Below are 16597 nucleotides of genomic sequence, written 5' to 3' on the forward strand. Positions count from 1 at the left end.
ATACATTGAGGGAATGGAGTTCTTCACTTTCTCAAAAAAAAAATTCTAAAAAAGAAAGCTCTTTTCTTATACAAAATTCATGTGATGAACTTGAGTTCTTGCTATAAAATTGAGTTCATGTGGACATTGTGGGTGTAGGTTCTGAATTAGTTGCTCCAGGTTCATTTTCTGACAATTTGTCCATCTCAGTGAAACCAATGTTACAGTCTGTTGGAAAAGGTTTATTATCTCTCTGAACTAGCACTTGAAAGCTTCTATGGGCAATTTTTGTGAACTCCCTGTTGTGCAAATTTACAGACATTGTTGTGAGTAATTTCAGTTCTATACCTATTTTTAGTACCTGTTACTGAGGAACAATATCCAACCCATAAGCCACTCATGCTATAATAGATATTTGTAAAGCTCCAATTTTAAAATAGGTAGAGACATAACAAAGCTGTATTTGAACATGACTCCTTTCACAAATTTTAGTTTGCTTGAATAAAGTGGATCTCTTTTCCAGCTCATGGAAGCTGTGGTAGTTCTGAAGCTCTGTAAATATCTTACTGCTTTTGAGATTAATCTTAGTCAATAGATAGCACATATCTGGGGTTACAAGTGATCATTCACTCCAGAGGTAGCTGAACTTCTTTCTGAAGAGTTTTTATAACAATTTTTGAAATATTCTCTTTTTTATGCTGGTTCTATTTTATCCTCGTCATGTAAAAATGGATGTACAACTCAAAGAAGAAAAAATAGTTGGGATGTAAGAGTACTGTTGCAAAAATGTTAGTGTAGGTCTGTGACTAGGGGACTTCTGTCAATTGGGACTGGTGAGCAGTAGCCAATCAAAGGTAGTTTCTTTTCATATATTTGAAACTGTTACGAGGAATTTGGTTAGTGTGGTAACTTCAAATTTTTCACTTTTGGGTAGTTGCTCTCTTCTTTTATGGCATTATGATGCTGATTAAGGAAGTGTTGGAAGATGAAATAGTAGATAGTGCTTGATACAAAAAGTTATGGTGAACTTAATATTCATCTTACCACTGCTGAAAAAGAGTTGAGAGCTTTTTTTAAAATAATGACAAAAGCATCTTTACTTTAGCCTAAAGTGATTTTCACTAATTCTCACATTAGCTCTGTTAAGTATGTTTTCTTAATTCACCATTTCAGCTTGTACTCGTTTTTAGCTTTCTAATCGAGTGTTCCTGTTGCTCTTTTGAGCTCAATTAAGTGCATAATAGTTTGTGTTGGTTGTCAGTTAGCATTTGGCATTTTATGGTTAAAATGTTACCTTTTGCTGAAGTAATAATCATGCTGATTAATGACTGCTGCTTCTTGAGTGTTGTGCATGGTGGAAGTCAGTGTTCTTCACTTGCTGAAGAAGATGTAGGAAAGTGACTCATGTTTTCTAAAATTTATTGAAAGACGGAGATCATCCAGGCTTCAGTAACAGTTACACCTTCTGATACTCCCATTTTTGGATGCAGCTACTAAAATAGCTGGTCTAGCTACACTTTCTGATACTCTCCCTCTCCCCATTTCATAAAAGATGTATTGTATCAAATCTCATCGTAAAGTTTGCACAAGGTGATTATATCTCCTGACTATCACTTGATTGTGTTGATGAAAAACATTGCCAATCACTTGTTCATGCAGCTTACAGAAGTGTTTAAATTTTTCTGCATTTAATCAGTTCTGGTAATATTACAGGGGCAAGGCCAGACAATAATAAAATGCTTACTGTATGATGAATATTGAATATCGTCCTAATTGTAACCAAACTTGAAACTGATACAAAAATGTTAGTTTAGTTTGATGTAGTGCCCATGTCTAAACAGTAGTGCCCAGTGTTGGTATACGTTGGTGTGAATTCTTGGGTGCAAAGCCAATCATTAACTAGTACTGATTTGAGATCCTTGCACACGGCTTAGGAAGGTGCAATTCCATGTAGACTGATGATGCATGGAGAAAGCTTTGATGACCATTCTGTCTTATTCCAATAGTGAAATTTTGGAATATGAAAAAGAAAAGCATACAACAAACCTCCTCTAATGGAGGTACTCCTTGACTGCTTGCTTCTCTATGAAGTGGATGATACCCTGCATGGCATCTTATCTGAAGTAAGTAAATAACTGTTTAGCACTCCCCTAGTTTTCTTCTAGGGTGGTATTTGAAATATGCGCTGGCAACCTACCTGATGGAATAACCCCAAACTGTTAATTCTATTCATCACCTGTGTTGCCATTGTGTTTCTTTGAGATAACCTCCCTTTTCACTCACTTTTGTTTAATGGGCAGTCACAGACGGGTTCTACAATTTGATCTGGCAACCCTGTAACTGCTGATAAGAGTCACCAAAATGAAAGGATATCCATTGTTCGTCAAAGCTTTTTCTGAATGATCGCTAGCCAAGTTGCGTACATCCTTCTTGTTGTCGGTAGCCAAAGATTGCTGGCGATTGCCAATTATAGTTGTGGGGTTTGGATCGCGAAACCGGAGTAACGGACAGGCTCGGAGTAAGTCCTAATTTTGAGCACAGTTCATGTCGATAAGAAATTGGATTCGATGTGAAAGTGTCCTTATAGAAAAATAAAAAAGATAAAAAGGGATTCATCAAATCTAACGCGAATGATTCCATGGAAGGTTCTTTGCCGATCCCGTCTTCTGCATGCCTTGACAGGAGCAATGATTGCTTTTTTTTTTTTTTTAATATCTGGGCACAGTTAGACATCACAGTGGCTGTGCTCGATTTAACTGTGGAGCATTCAGCGCGGCAGACGAATGCTCCAAGCTGGTATAATTGATTTGAAGAGGTTTCAAAATCTCTGCAATGGGTGTTGGCCACACGAGGTGAATTCATGACCCATTCAGGTGGCGCAGCCGTCAAGTTCCTGTGGATCCCTCCGTTTTCAGAGATTCTTCTTGAATGATGACAGACGTCGATTTCTGATGGGTTACAAAAAAGAAGCCTTCGTGGGAGGGGATTGGCGGGAATCGTTCTTATCCGAAGGAGATTCCGTCAACGCTCCCGCCAGAAAAACAAAAAACATCAGTGGAGTCGTGAAATATATTACGTGGTGACATTAGATAACCCCGAACCTGTTTGAGCATAGCTTTTATCCGAACCTATGTCTAACTTAAAATTGTTATTGAACTCGTACCTAAAATTTTTAACCTAGTTCGAGCCGAGCTTCGAGCCCGATATATATTTTAAAGTTTTCAAAAAATATATATAAAATAAATTTTATATAAAATTATGTATTTATTTTACATAAAATTGGGTATAACTTTTATATAAATTAGACATAACTTATATATTTAATACATATATATGATTGGGATGATTTTTACTTAAAATTGAATATAATTTATATATATAATACTTATATAAAATTTGACATGATTTCTATTTAATATTTCATAAAATTGTCTATATATTCCATAAACACTCCATGAAATTATTTATATACTCCATAAAATAGTCTAAAAATATTTCATACAATGCATAACATTATGAATAAGTTCTATATAATAATCAAACATAACAAAATTAAATGAAATATCACTATCAATTTACAATCACCCAATAAAAACTATAAATCCTTTAAATAAAATTCTATTATTATTAGAGACTTACTAGAAAATTACAAGAAATATTTTAAATTTTTCTTAGGAAAGTTAAATGGACCTCTTATTACCTTTTCTATGGAAATAAATAATAATTAATAATTAATCTAATATATTATTATACTTATCGATAAATTTTTAATCAAATAAAATGTCAAACACAAAATTACTATGAAAATTGCCTCATGCTAAAATGATTATATCATCAACTATCAAATACTTATTCAAAATTTTTCTATACGGTTTTCTAGCCCATCTTGGCAAGAAAATCTTACTTAGAAAATTATATGATTTTTTAACAAGAATTTATAATTAGAAAAATATTTTCAAAAAACATGAGGCACTAATTGTCCCTATATTTCTACTAAAAATGTCTTTTCAACATTTATTGAAAAAACCACTAATAGTCTCTAGAAACGTATTTCTACTAAAATATCTTTTCAATTTCTTCAAGAGCCATGAGGAAGGGATAAAGTTTTTTTTCCTTGTTTATGATCTCGCACGTAGGGGTGGCTTCGAATAAATTATATATAAAATTATGCATACATTTAAAAAAAATAATGATAGGGGGTTCAGGATTGAATTTCAATAATGGATTAAAATGCACAAATATTAATTTTTTTACTCCAATTGTTGTCTAGCTTGTTTTGTAATTTTTGAATCTGGCCATAAATTTACTATGGCCTCTTAGTGCCCCTAGATAAAAATTTATATTCTAATAAAAACTAGAAATATTTTCCTATGATACATATTCCCAAAAAAACCTTTAAATAAAATCCTATTACTATTAGTGACTTATTAGAAAATTACAAGAAATATTTTAAAATTTTCTTAGAAAAGTTAAATGGACCTTTTATCGCCTCTTCTAGGGATATAAATAAAAATTAATAATCAATCTAATATATTATTATACTTATCGATAAATTTTTAATCAAATAAAATGTCAAATACAAAATTGCAATGAAAATTGCTTCATACTAAAAGTATTACAACATCAACTGTTATATACTTATTCAAAAATTTTCTATACAGTTTTCTACCCCATCTTGGTAGGAAAATCTTACTTAGAAAATTATATGATTTTTAATAAAAATTTTAAATTAGAAAAATATTTTAAAAAAAATATGAGACATCATAAAAACTTATTTCTATAAAATATATTTTTAATTTTTTCAAGAGCTATGAGGAAGGAGAGTTTAAGGATTTTTTGTTTTTTTTACTTTATGATCTCGTACATCCGAAATCGCACATGCGAAATCATCTTCGCGCGGGGGAGGGGGGAGATTATTTCTCCCCTAATTTCTCCCCTGAACTTACTGGTTCAGGTTTTCCGTCGAGACGACGCGGAGGGAAGGGGGTTACGACGTCGGGGAGGACCTGTCGTCGGGGATGACGGCTGCGACAACGGTGACGACTGAAACAGAGGCGTCGACGAGGAGAGGAAGAAATCGAACGGACAGCCACAGAGGTGGCTGGCGAGCAACTGTTGACGGCGGTAGAGGCGACAACAACAGTCGACGGGAGGGGCTCGACGGCAACTAGGGGAGGAAAAAATTCCCCCCCCCTCGCTCTCGCTCTCGCTCTCGCTCTCGCTCTTGCTCCCCCGATCCCGACCTGATACCGATCTCAACTCACCTCGAGCCGACGAACCAAACCTGGTTTCGGTCGAGTTCGATAGATAACAAATCGAACCGAGCCGAACTCGAGCCGTTCGTGACCCAGCTCGATTCGAAGCCACCCCTAAACTGAAATGTTAAAAAACATTTAAAATTTAAATAGAAGTAATCCCTTTCCATCACATTGGAGTGCAGTCAGAAGAGAAATGGTCTCCTTCGTGTTTTTTTTTTTCAGAACAATTTCCAACGTGTTAACGCCGTATTCCAAGCTCATTACGTTTCAGCTTTTGATGAAGAGATCTCGTTACGCAATCGCATTCCCAAATTCAATTACGTTTTCTTTGAAGAATCTTTCGTCTCTTTTCTTTTCCATTTTCCTCGATTCTGTCTCTCTCATTTCTACGTGCCCGACTCGCTTTTATCGACCACGACGCTCTCTGAGAGGTTCACAGCTTCTATCTCATCCTCCATGGTAGAATAACTTTGAAACCATAGAGTTAAGCGTTAAGACGCGATACTGGCACTCTACACCTGCACTGTTTCATTTGATTGAACTCCCTCTTTACTCACTGTTCATTGATTGGAGAAATACTCTTTCCAGTTTGTTTCCGGTCCAGGAACTTCTTTTCTATGTTCTACTTCGTATCTATCAGAGAGTAGCTCTCATTTCCTTTTTTCTGCCAGAGTTGGGGCTTGGATGCGAGTAACTGCTGCTTCCGCATATCTTACCAGGTGTGCACCCTGACGGAACAACTGAAAGTGAGGGAGGTGCATATTAGATGATCTCCACTCGGGGCTGTGGACTGGAGAGTGAGCGTGTTCTTAATACATATTGGCTAATGTTGCTCCGGGCGTCTCTTTGGCTATTGCTTCTGGCAAGATTTGCAGCAGTGCTTCCTCCAAGTGTAGATGGAGGATTCTTTTAGATACAGATATGGATACGGATGATTTCTTTTGCTCTATTTTATCTTCTGAAGCTTAACAAATCAGAGTTAGATGTAACGGTTTGTTCTTGTTCTACAATTCTCTTCGTCTCTTTCTTTGGTTTTCTTTCAGTCGGAACTTATTGGTTTTCTACAATTCTCTTCGTTTCTTTCTTTGTTACAGTCAATGCAAGTGCATGGACTAATGCTAGTCACGCTGTGAATCATATATATGATATTCTTTACATGATGGGTCGTGATGACATTCCAGTTGGAGTAGGTGGCAAGGGTGGAATACTACCAGATGACACTATACTGCCTGATGTTGGTGGATACCTTCCTCTAATGGAACAGGTATAACTCTAATCAATGTCTCTACTTGAATTCAACTTGAAAAAAGCTCTATTCATGCTTCATCTCTGTGATGTTTAACTCAACCTAAGTTGCACATTGAATCCTGTCATTTTGGAATGAGTGTTATCATTTGTAAACAATGTTGAGCATATCACAAGGATTCTTCATTAATTCATCTATTTTCAGTAATTTGTATCTTTTTCACTCCACCCACCTCTTCTTCTCAGTTGTTGATAAAATTGCAATACTTGGCAGGGTATTTTGACTGCAGGTGGCTGCCGGTACAGACAAGCAAATCCTGTGGGATTTGGAGGACGATTATATACATATAGTAATTTTGGCATTCGGAGAGCTTTTCTTCCACAGGTGTCATGTTCTTCATTTCAAAACTAAGCCACGACAGATTAGATAGAACTGTAGATGAGTTAAATTTATCTTATAAACTTCCTTGAGCCTTCCTAGTGCAGCTTACACTTATTCAATGAGAATATGTTCAAGAAAACGGGGAAAGGGCTAACTAGTTGATTTGATGTTCAACACAGGGCAATAATAGGAAATACTCTCCTTATCAGCAACCTACAGCACCACAAGTAAATGCAATATCTGCAGCTCCTGTTAATGTATTTCTTATGGGAGCACATACAAATCTTTCTATTTTTCTTATGAGCAATCCTCACCTAAAGAAAAACATTGAGCACATTTATGTCATGTGTGGTGGTGTAAGGTCAAAGAAACCCACAGGTTGTTGTCCTAAGGATGCCAGTTTCTCTTGCAAACCTCAACAATGTGGTGATCCTGGTAACTTGTTCACAGGCTACACTAGTAATCCATATGCCGAGTTCAATATATTTGCGGATTCTTTCGCTGCTTATCAGGTGAATCATATAATTTGGCATCATAACCAGGGATGGTGGCCACTGAAAAGTCCCAAATGTTTGAGAAAACTTTTCAAAATTTTGGCATTTGTTTTGTATAGGTAATTCATTCTGGTATACCTGTTACACTCATCCCACTTGATGGAACAAACACCATCCCTGTAACAGAGGAATTCTTTACAGCATTTGAGCTGAATCAGTACACTTATGAGGCACAATACTGCTTCCAATCCTTGAAATTTTACCATGACATTTCGATTGACGATAAGTTTTATAAGGTAACTTCATATCTCACTAACTGTATTTTGCCAAACTTTTCAAATTTTAATAGTTTGCTCTAGAATAAATGGATAAAACACTAACATGTACAGAACCATTTCATGTGGGATTCATTCATGGCGGGGGTAGCTGCATCAATTATGCACAAGAAAGAAGACAAAAAATGGGGACAATGAATTTGCTGAGATGGCATACCTTAATATAACAGTCATTACTTTGAATAAGCCTTATGGCATAGCTGATGGTTCAAACCCATTTTTCGATGGCCGAGTGGTTCCCAGGTTCAATTTGCAGAAAAATGAAGTGCATAGTGATCATGTCCAGACAGGACTACAAGACCCTTTTTGCATTGTGAAGAATGGAAAAGGAAAATGTGAGATAGATTTCTTTTTTCTTTTGCTCGGATGTTAGGCTTGGCAAATGAATTCTACTTTTTGCTCTATTTAATACCCAAGTAGCTTGTAATGGTGTGCTTTGCCATGAATGTTGCATAAATAGGATGGTTCACAAAGGAAATAGCCAGTCCGGAAGCAGTTCGTGTACTTATTGCTCACAATGCAAAACCAAACCAAGATAAATGAAATCCACTTGACAAGGTTGTTTTTGAAAAGCTTTTTGAAAGTAAAAGTTGCTTGTTCTTGCTCCTAGTTATTTTACTTATGGATCAGTGAGAGATCGTTGCTGTTCACTGAGATTGCATATAACACCTTTGAATAGTTGTTCTTTTTTACAGTCCTGTTTTTGTGAGAAACAGGTTATAAATCTTCCTCAGCAAAGTGGCCGATTTAATTTTACTACACAATTTCCTTACTATAAAGAAGTTCTGTACACACCCACCATTGAAAAGAGAAAATCAGGGAAACCTGTCATATTTGATATGGATATGAGTGCTGGAGATTTCCTAGCCCTCATCTGCCTTCTTAAAGTGCCCACTGAAATAATTGACCTTAAGGTAAGCTTCTTTTGCATTCCTAAATTCCAAAAAAAGGAAGAAAAAGGGCTAGTTGCTACAAAATCTGTGACTTTATTGGGTTTCTTTGATAGAGCGATGATGTTAATTTCCTTTTACTTTTTTTCAATAAAAGTCTCCCTAGGGTATTCTGGTAAGTGGAAATGGGTGGGCAAATCCTACAACAATTGACATCATCTATGACATGCTTCACATGATGGGTCGAGATGACTTACCAGTTGGTTTAGGAAGTTTTTTTGCACTGGAGCAGCTAAACCTATCTTTCCCTGCTACTAGAGACTGCAAATACATCAAGGCTATCCCACATGGCAATGGGGGATTTCTAGACTGATACACTTTATGGATTTTCTCGTAGTTTGCCAAGAAGCCCTAGAAGGTTGAATTATTCTTGCCTTTTCAATACATTGTTGGGCATCTTGCTACCTAGTTCAGATAATAAGGGATCTTACATGGTCATCAAATGTAGGTATACAGCTGAGGACTCCATCATACATGGAGCTCCAAGAGATACAGAGCATCCTCAACTTAGACAACAATTAGCTTTAGAAGTTTGGGACACTATTGAAATCACTCAGGCCAGAAGAGAAGATTACTATACTGACCGATGGACCCTTATCCAACCTGGCTCAAATTATAAGGTCTCACAGACACACAAGCTCAAGGATTCAGGTTAATGCTTGACTTTGTGACTGTCTTTGCTCCTTGACATTAAACTATCTTTATAAACTAACATCACATAATATTTGGCTTTTCATATTTGTCACAGAAGGTATTTATAGTTGGGGGTAACATTAAGGGAGGCAGCAAAGAGAAGGGAAATATTTTCACTATTCCTGCAAATAAATATGCTGCGTTCAACATGTTTCTTGATCCTTTGGCAGCCAAGGCAGTTCTAGGCTCAAAACTGGACATCATGTTCATTTCTCTAAATGCCCAATTCAAAGTCTGTTCTTTCACTAAGATTATACAAAGGCTACAAATGAAAAGCAGAACTCCAGAAGCAGTGTTAGCTCGGCGGTTGCTCTCCAGGATGAACCATTTACAGCAAAAGCATCAAGAGTATCATCATATGGTGAGCATGAATCTATGACTGCATGGCTTCGCCCATTTTCTTGTCTGCTTTGGATGAGGGAAGTTCTCTCTTGTGTGTGTCATTGTTATCATTTATCAATTGCGAGACATCTTCTTGGGAGAAGTCCTTGGAGCGGTAATATTGGCTCATAGCTCTCAGTTGAATTCAACAACACGAGCAGAGCGAGTCAGTGTCTTGGAAACTGGTGATATATCTAGAGATGGGCAGATTTTAGTTGACAAAGAAAATGGAGAGTTAATCAAGATATTAGATAGAGTGGATCCCCAAGCATATTATGATCAATTCTCAAGTTTATTAAGTGACTAAAGACAGACCGCTGTAATCAGCAGCTTCAACGAGCAGAAAAGAAGGTGGAGCACACCTAATCAGACTGAAGTCAGGTCACATCCAGACCTTTGCAGGTAAAATTTTTCTTTTAACTACTCTTTTTTTGTCTGAAAAAAAGGAACTATGTTCACCATTTCACATAACATCTGCTCATTCATGTCCTCGTTGGAATGTTAACATCAATCCAATGAAGAAATAGCTCCTGAGTATCATTTTTACATAAGAAGCCATGCCTATAATATTTAAAAAATTTTCAAGGTCATAAAAAACTTATTGCATAGTAATTAGCTGAATAACCACAATTGCTAGTGAGATACAATTGAAAAACAGTTTTGTCATGTAATATGTTATACATAAATCTCCTTTGCCATATTCTGCTCTCCAGTTCAAATCCGATGGATAATTTGCATATTGTGGATGGTTTGTAACTAGGAAAAATTCTTTTAAAAAGTTTAGTCTAATCAATCTTACTGAACCAGATAACAACTTCCTGGATGGCTTCAGTGCTGAGCATGAAAACTCAAATCTTCTTAGTGAACTCAGTTAGCTTCACTTATTTACTTATTTATCCATTGATTCTCCTATTTCAAGATATTCCAGATTTTGAAACTAACAATATATTGTCACATTAAATCAGAAGAAAATAAGAGATTATTTAGAACAGACCTATATAAAGGGAGGTATGCCAGCCAAGTAATTTCACATCAACATCGAGATCTTGCAAATATTGAGCAAACTTACAAATAATTTCCTTGGAAGCAAGCTCATCATTTTCGGAGCATGGAAGGAGAAAAATCTACATTCTGCAGTTGAAAAGAACAATAAAGGAAATAAGTTAAAGGACTTGATAAGTACAAAGTTTTCACTAACGGTATGAACAACTCACTAATGAAGAGTAAAGTATCTACCAGTACTCAATGCTCTAGGCAGCAAACTTGTTCAATAGGAGAACATTCAAACCAGAAGAAATGGTTTTGACCATCCAAGAACATAATCCTGAAAGTTGAGGTATTTGGAAGACAATGGGATGAGGAATAAAACTTGAGCCTGCATCGCTAATTAAGTCCAAATGACTTGAATCGTGTGTATGGTTACAAATGCATTCTTTGATTAGCTGGCATTCATCGGAAGTCGGATGAACAAAATAAGAAGTACAAATTTACTTATCAAAGCTCACCAGATCAACTGGTGCTTCACATTGTCCTTCAATTATCTGGATTAAGAGCAAAAAGTTACACACACATAATGGAGCACAACAATAACTTAAGCAGCATGCTGGAATATCCAAGACTGTAACTGAAGAACTTTGCATAAGCAAGCTTTGGGTGCACAAGAAAAGGCTACCAAGACAATGGGCAATGTCCTAGCATTGAGTTCCTTCACGACAAAAGAAAGACAACAATATATACCTTAACTATGTAACTATCTCTTTCTCTCTTATATCTTTCTTGTTTGCTTAAGTTGGAATTCACTACCCTTCATGAAAAAGGTAAAATGAATTCTGGTGAAGATGATAGGTACCCAATTGTAGTAGGTGAAACACAACAACATATACCTTAACTAGTTCTCTAAATACATCAAATGCCAGTGCTGTAGCCTTATCGGAGGAAAACCTGTCTCCAATATTATAACCCAAAATGAATTAGGAACATAATTATCCATCATAATTTCATATGGAAATGCATAAGGAATGGAAATGTTGATCAGACATGAAATTAGTGGGAGAAAATCCACAGACAACATAAACATCAGTGTTGTTCATAAATTTATCAAGGTATGTCTATGTTTAGGTCTCTGCAACCGGTCTCCCAAAGCAAGGCTAACACAAAAGGCAAAATACGCAATACATATAACTAATCTAAGAATTAACTATTTTCAGCCATAGGAGGCAAAATTCTCTAACTAAACAAGTACTCCAATTGACTTTCGAAAGACAATCTTCCCCAAACTCTAGCAGATCCAAAAAAGTAAATCTACTTTTATTTATCTATAACTCCCTAAACTAGCATTCTGAAAGTAGAGATTGACACCACGAGAACTGTAGTAAACAAATGATATTTTAAAATTCATTAGCATCCTAAAAACCCAACATTTTTTAGCATTTCGACCTTTTATTAATTGTCAGAAACAACACCAACACAACATGTCAACCTTCTTATCAGCTTCGGTCTGCTTTGCTTTTTTATAACTTCTTTTTTATGCTTTTGCGAACACTTAGTTTGAAACAATAGCTCTACTTCAATACCAATAATGATGCGCCCTTGCATTTCCAATTCTAGAATCTTGTCTTTCAAGACAAAATTGGAAAGACCAATTATCTGATGAAATTTACAACAATTCAAATAATTGGTCTTCCCAACATCTTTTATCCTCTTTGGCTCTAGCAATTGTACCAACCACTTTTCTTCTCTAACATCACATACACATTGGAGTTAAGAAAAGGATAAAATTTTGCTTATCTTTCCTTCACTGTAGGTCTTTTAACCTCTATCTTTGTTGTCTTCTTTTGGTTGCCATCGTTCTTGGATCTACCGCAATTATGGTAGGTACAACGACATTAGTTGTGTGGGATTCGTTAAATGGATCCTTTGAGGGGGGTTTAGTTTTTTGTTATGACTTTACCCTTCATTCTAGGTCATCAACGGAAGCTTTTCCCTCACCCTTTTACTTGATAAGGATTTCCATGTTATGTGCCTTGTAGCCAACTCTTAAAAATCTTTGAGCTTCTAACTTTAGAAGAAGTAAAGTTAGCCCCAGTGCATCTCTGATGCACATATCAATTTCAGTCTTAGTCGACCAGTTGACACTTTTTTTAAAATTGAGAATTAGTTTCTCTAGTGATTGATGTAAATCAATCACTTTTTCTTCTTTCCATTGCTTCATGGTAGTAAGCTCCGTCAATGTTATAATGCAAAGAGTACGGTAAAACTAGCTCGAGAATTAATTCATGCTTCAGTTGCTCCCAGATATCAATTGATTCTTGTCAAAGTTCAATGAATCTATCAAATGTGTTGAATTTATGGAAAAGAGAAAAACTTCATTGACTTGTTGTAATCATAATACATGAACCCTTATTTATAATAGAGGAAAGTAATAGAGTCCAATTACAATTAAGCTACCCTTGTCCCAATTACACCCAAACTCTAATACTTAAAGATAAGTCCTAACATAATTAAATAACTCAACATAAATAGAAGACTAACATAAATAAAACACCTTTAAACTAAGACTCTCCTATGAGACTGCTTACTATAAGAGTCATGTAAGAGGCTTTCATAGTTTCTCTTCAACAAAATGCATTTCCTTTCAAGGAGCTTTTGGATTGCTTCATGAGGATATATCCATCGGTGTCGACATTATTATGAGTTTCAATGAGTGGGTGATGTGTTGTTTTGGATTTCCATCACCATTAAGCTGCTAGAACTTTGGCAGATGATACTCGAGTGACATACTAAGTGCCTGGATACATCGATTATAGGACCTTATATAAACTTGAGATACATGTCCTAACAAGAGGAAAATTTCTGAGGACATTGGTGATGATTTCATTGAGAGCTTCCATGGTAATGGTGCCGCCTTTAGCTAGTTGGAATCCTCCAAATGTCTCATGCTAGTTAGGAAATGGATTAGTTGAAGTTCTCGTAGATGCCTGGTGTTATCTACCACATGAGGGGGTTCTCCCTTATTATTTGCAAGGAATTCAACTTGCTCATGAGTTGATAAATTTGGACATTTCTGGATCAGATTAGTTTGTCTCGTTCCTTCATCACTTTGTGAAGTTTAGTGATTTTCCTCTCAAGTGTTTTTGCTTGAGTCATCCTTGCAATGCCCGTGACTATAGGTGACAGAATGGGTGAAACAATCTTTGAGGGGGGATGAATGATTTGATCCACTGACTGGAGAAGTAGCATTGTAGTATTTTTCAAATTGCTTGATTATTATAGACACTAGAGTTGTGCTTAAGGAACAGAATTGCACCTTTGATAGGATAGAGAGAGGGCTATGCATTGGTGACATCACTAGTACACTCGAATAACTCCATCGACTTTGAGAGAAGATAAGAAGATTGGTTGGTTGAGATATTTTTTATTGTCGCACGAGTGACTGGACCGACACAGACTAGTTGGTACCTACTTTTGGGAGAAAGAAACACTCAAATGCATAATGACTGACTTGAACACACCTGGGTAGGTGATAATAATATCAAAGGGCCTCATGCTTGGGTGAGTAGGGGTTGAGTCGGTGGCGGTTACTCTCTTTCTGTTACTATTGCTGAAGGATGCCATTGAATTAAAAATCCAAAAGTGGAGAAGGAGATGAAAGGTCCCCATCGAGTATGCCAAAAATGTCGACATACAAAAGAATCAAAGCAGTGCAACCATAATTACAACAACAAAAGAAAGTTACGATACTTTAAGTGATGTGAGGTTTGATCTCTAAAGAGTTCTTTGATTTGATCTCCATGTACAAACTTGATTGGAGTTTTCCTTAATGTAATGAATTTACCAGAACTCTCTTGGTTGACTAGTCTCAATTTTTTAGATAGCCTCCACTTGGTTCGTGACGAGAAGGTTTAATCCCATATTGCATGTAATGGTTCCAAGGATAGTAATAGGGTAGCGGCAAAGATGATTACTTGTTGTTATCTTCACTGAAAGAATCCAACTTGGTTTAGGCCAATATGAGATTTGAGGTGTCGGAAGCATAATTAGAGTTTTCCTTCTTTCATGAACAAAATTTCAACACAATGAAACTTGGAGAAATCCTCGAGAAATTTCCCTTTCTCACACAATTTTCTTATCCCAAAAATCCTCCCCCAAAGTACCATAGGGGGTTCCTATTTATAGTGTGGTGCAGGTAGTTCAACCACTCTACTTTTTTCTCTCCTTAATCTTTTTCCTCTCCTCTTGACTAACTCCACATGCATAGGCAAAAAGATCATGTGATAAATCTCATTCTTCTTCTCATGAGAGCATGAGAGTTCATCTATTTTGAATTGCCATCTATCCGCCTTAAGTGGAGATTTCCTATGACATCACATGTCATCTATGTGGCACCTCCTTTGCTTGTGTGGAGCCTTATTGTGATGCTACATATCACCCATGTGAAAACTCCTTTGCTTATGTGGTACTTAGGTGGCCTCCTCATTTGATTTGATCATGATCATGGCCATGCAATTGACTTTATTGTGATCGTCGATTGGGCTTTGATCTTAGAAATAGATCCAAATTTTGACCGAATCTATAATTTTGACAACTAGTGGACTGTTTAACAAAATCTCTATGCTATGATAGCCGAGAACTTTGACTTTATCGTTAGGTCAAATGATGATTGGATTTCTTTACTCTTGATTGTTGATCAATTTTGATGATCTGGACCGTCGATTGGGGTCCTAATATTTTACGCTTACAATCTAGTATAATACTTTTTAATTCATTATATTCACAAAAAAAATCATTGTCTATTTTATAAATAGATTTGATAAAAAAAACTTAAATTAATATAAATCATGAATGCATGGGATAATAAAATTAAAAAATTAGAATAAGTCAAGTTTTAAGTCATTTAATTCAAAATTTATGGTTAAATTAAGAAATAGGTGTATTTAACTTATATGGACTTAGGTGCATATTCCCTTTTTCCATTTTATATGGTGTGCATGGGAAAATAACTTAGTGACATCCAATGTTGAAGGGGAAATGATGTTTTAACAGGCAAAAGTCAGACCTAATTAAGCCATGTCTAGTGACTTGCTTTTTGTTCCTTATTTTGTCGGCCTTGACTAAGACATGAAGGCAGTCACTGCTTCTTGGTCTTTCTCTGTAAGTCTTGCACTACTCATCACCTTCTTCTTTGATAAAATATATTGAAATTTGATGTTCACAAATTAGCAACTTCTCTCTCGCTTTCAAATCATATTAAGTATAGCTCCAAAAGCCGAAGCAGAAGGGTTGATTTTGATATTAACATGAAATCGAGTCTTATACAAAGGAAGATCCAGCATTCATGAAACCTCAAAAGTCTCACTGAATTGTTAATGACACCATCCAGTACTGTTGGAACGACTATAGTTAATGGATTCCATGTTTCAGGTAGTCAATATGAAACCGGCCAGCAAAGCCAGTTGATAAAATAAGAAAAAAAAAGATTTAAAATTCGAGGGCCGTGTATAAGAATTGATAGTCCCAGGTACTGAGGATCAACTTCCTTTTTATCTATTCATACAGACGACTTTCAAGTTCAGTAATGGCAGATAGTGATTATAATCCACATCAATTCAATGGTCTAATTTCTTTGGACTAAAGCGAAGCTTCTCCTTCTTTTTATCTAATTTTTTATTTTATTTTTGTTCTGTTCTACAGGTTGTGGATTGAGGGAAACGGAAAAAGATTTAGTGTTTGTCTAAATTGGTTTTGCAGTCGGGAGGCTCTTATCATGCCAGGAGATAACGATGAAGATCGTATTTCAATATCGACAACAGTTGGATTTCCATGACATAATCTTGGTGACGAGTAACTGGAAGAGACAAAAACAGCATCCAGTAAGGCTCAC

The 16597-nt window shown here is 36.0% G+C and overlaps 1 pseudogene; it reads left to right on the plus strand.

Moving 5' to 3' along the window:
• The first annotated feature begins 5921 nt into the window (after positions 1–5921).
• On the plus strand, positions 5922–16540 carry LOC137957126 (nucleoside hydrolase 3-like; annotated as a pseudogene).
• Positions 16541–16597: the final 57 nt, after the last annotated feature.

Source organism: Aristolochia californica, unplaced genomic scaffold, assembly GCF_029961685.1.
Source record: "Aristolochia californica isolate CCGP_79_NKW_82.1479 unplaced genomic scaffold, dmAriCali1.0.hap1 SCAF_2, whole genome shotgun sequence".
NCBI lineage: Eukaryota > Viridiplantae > Streptophyta > Magnoliopsida > Piperales > Aristolochiaceae > Aristolochia > Aristolochia californica.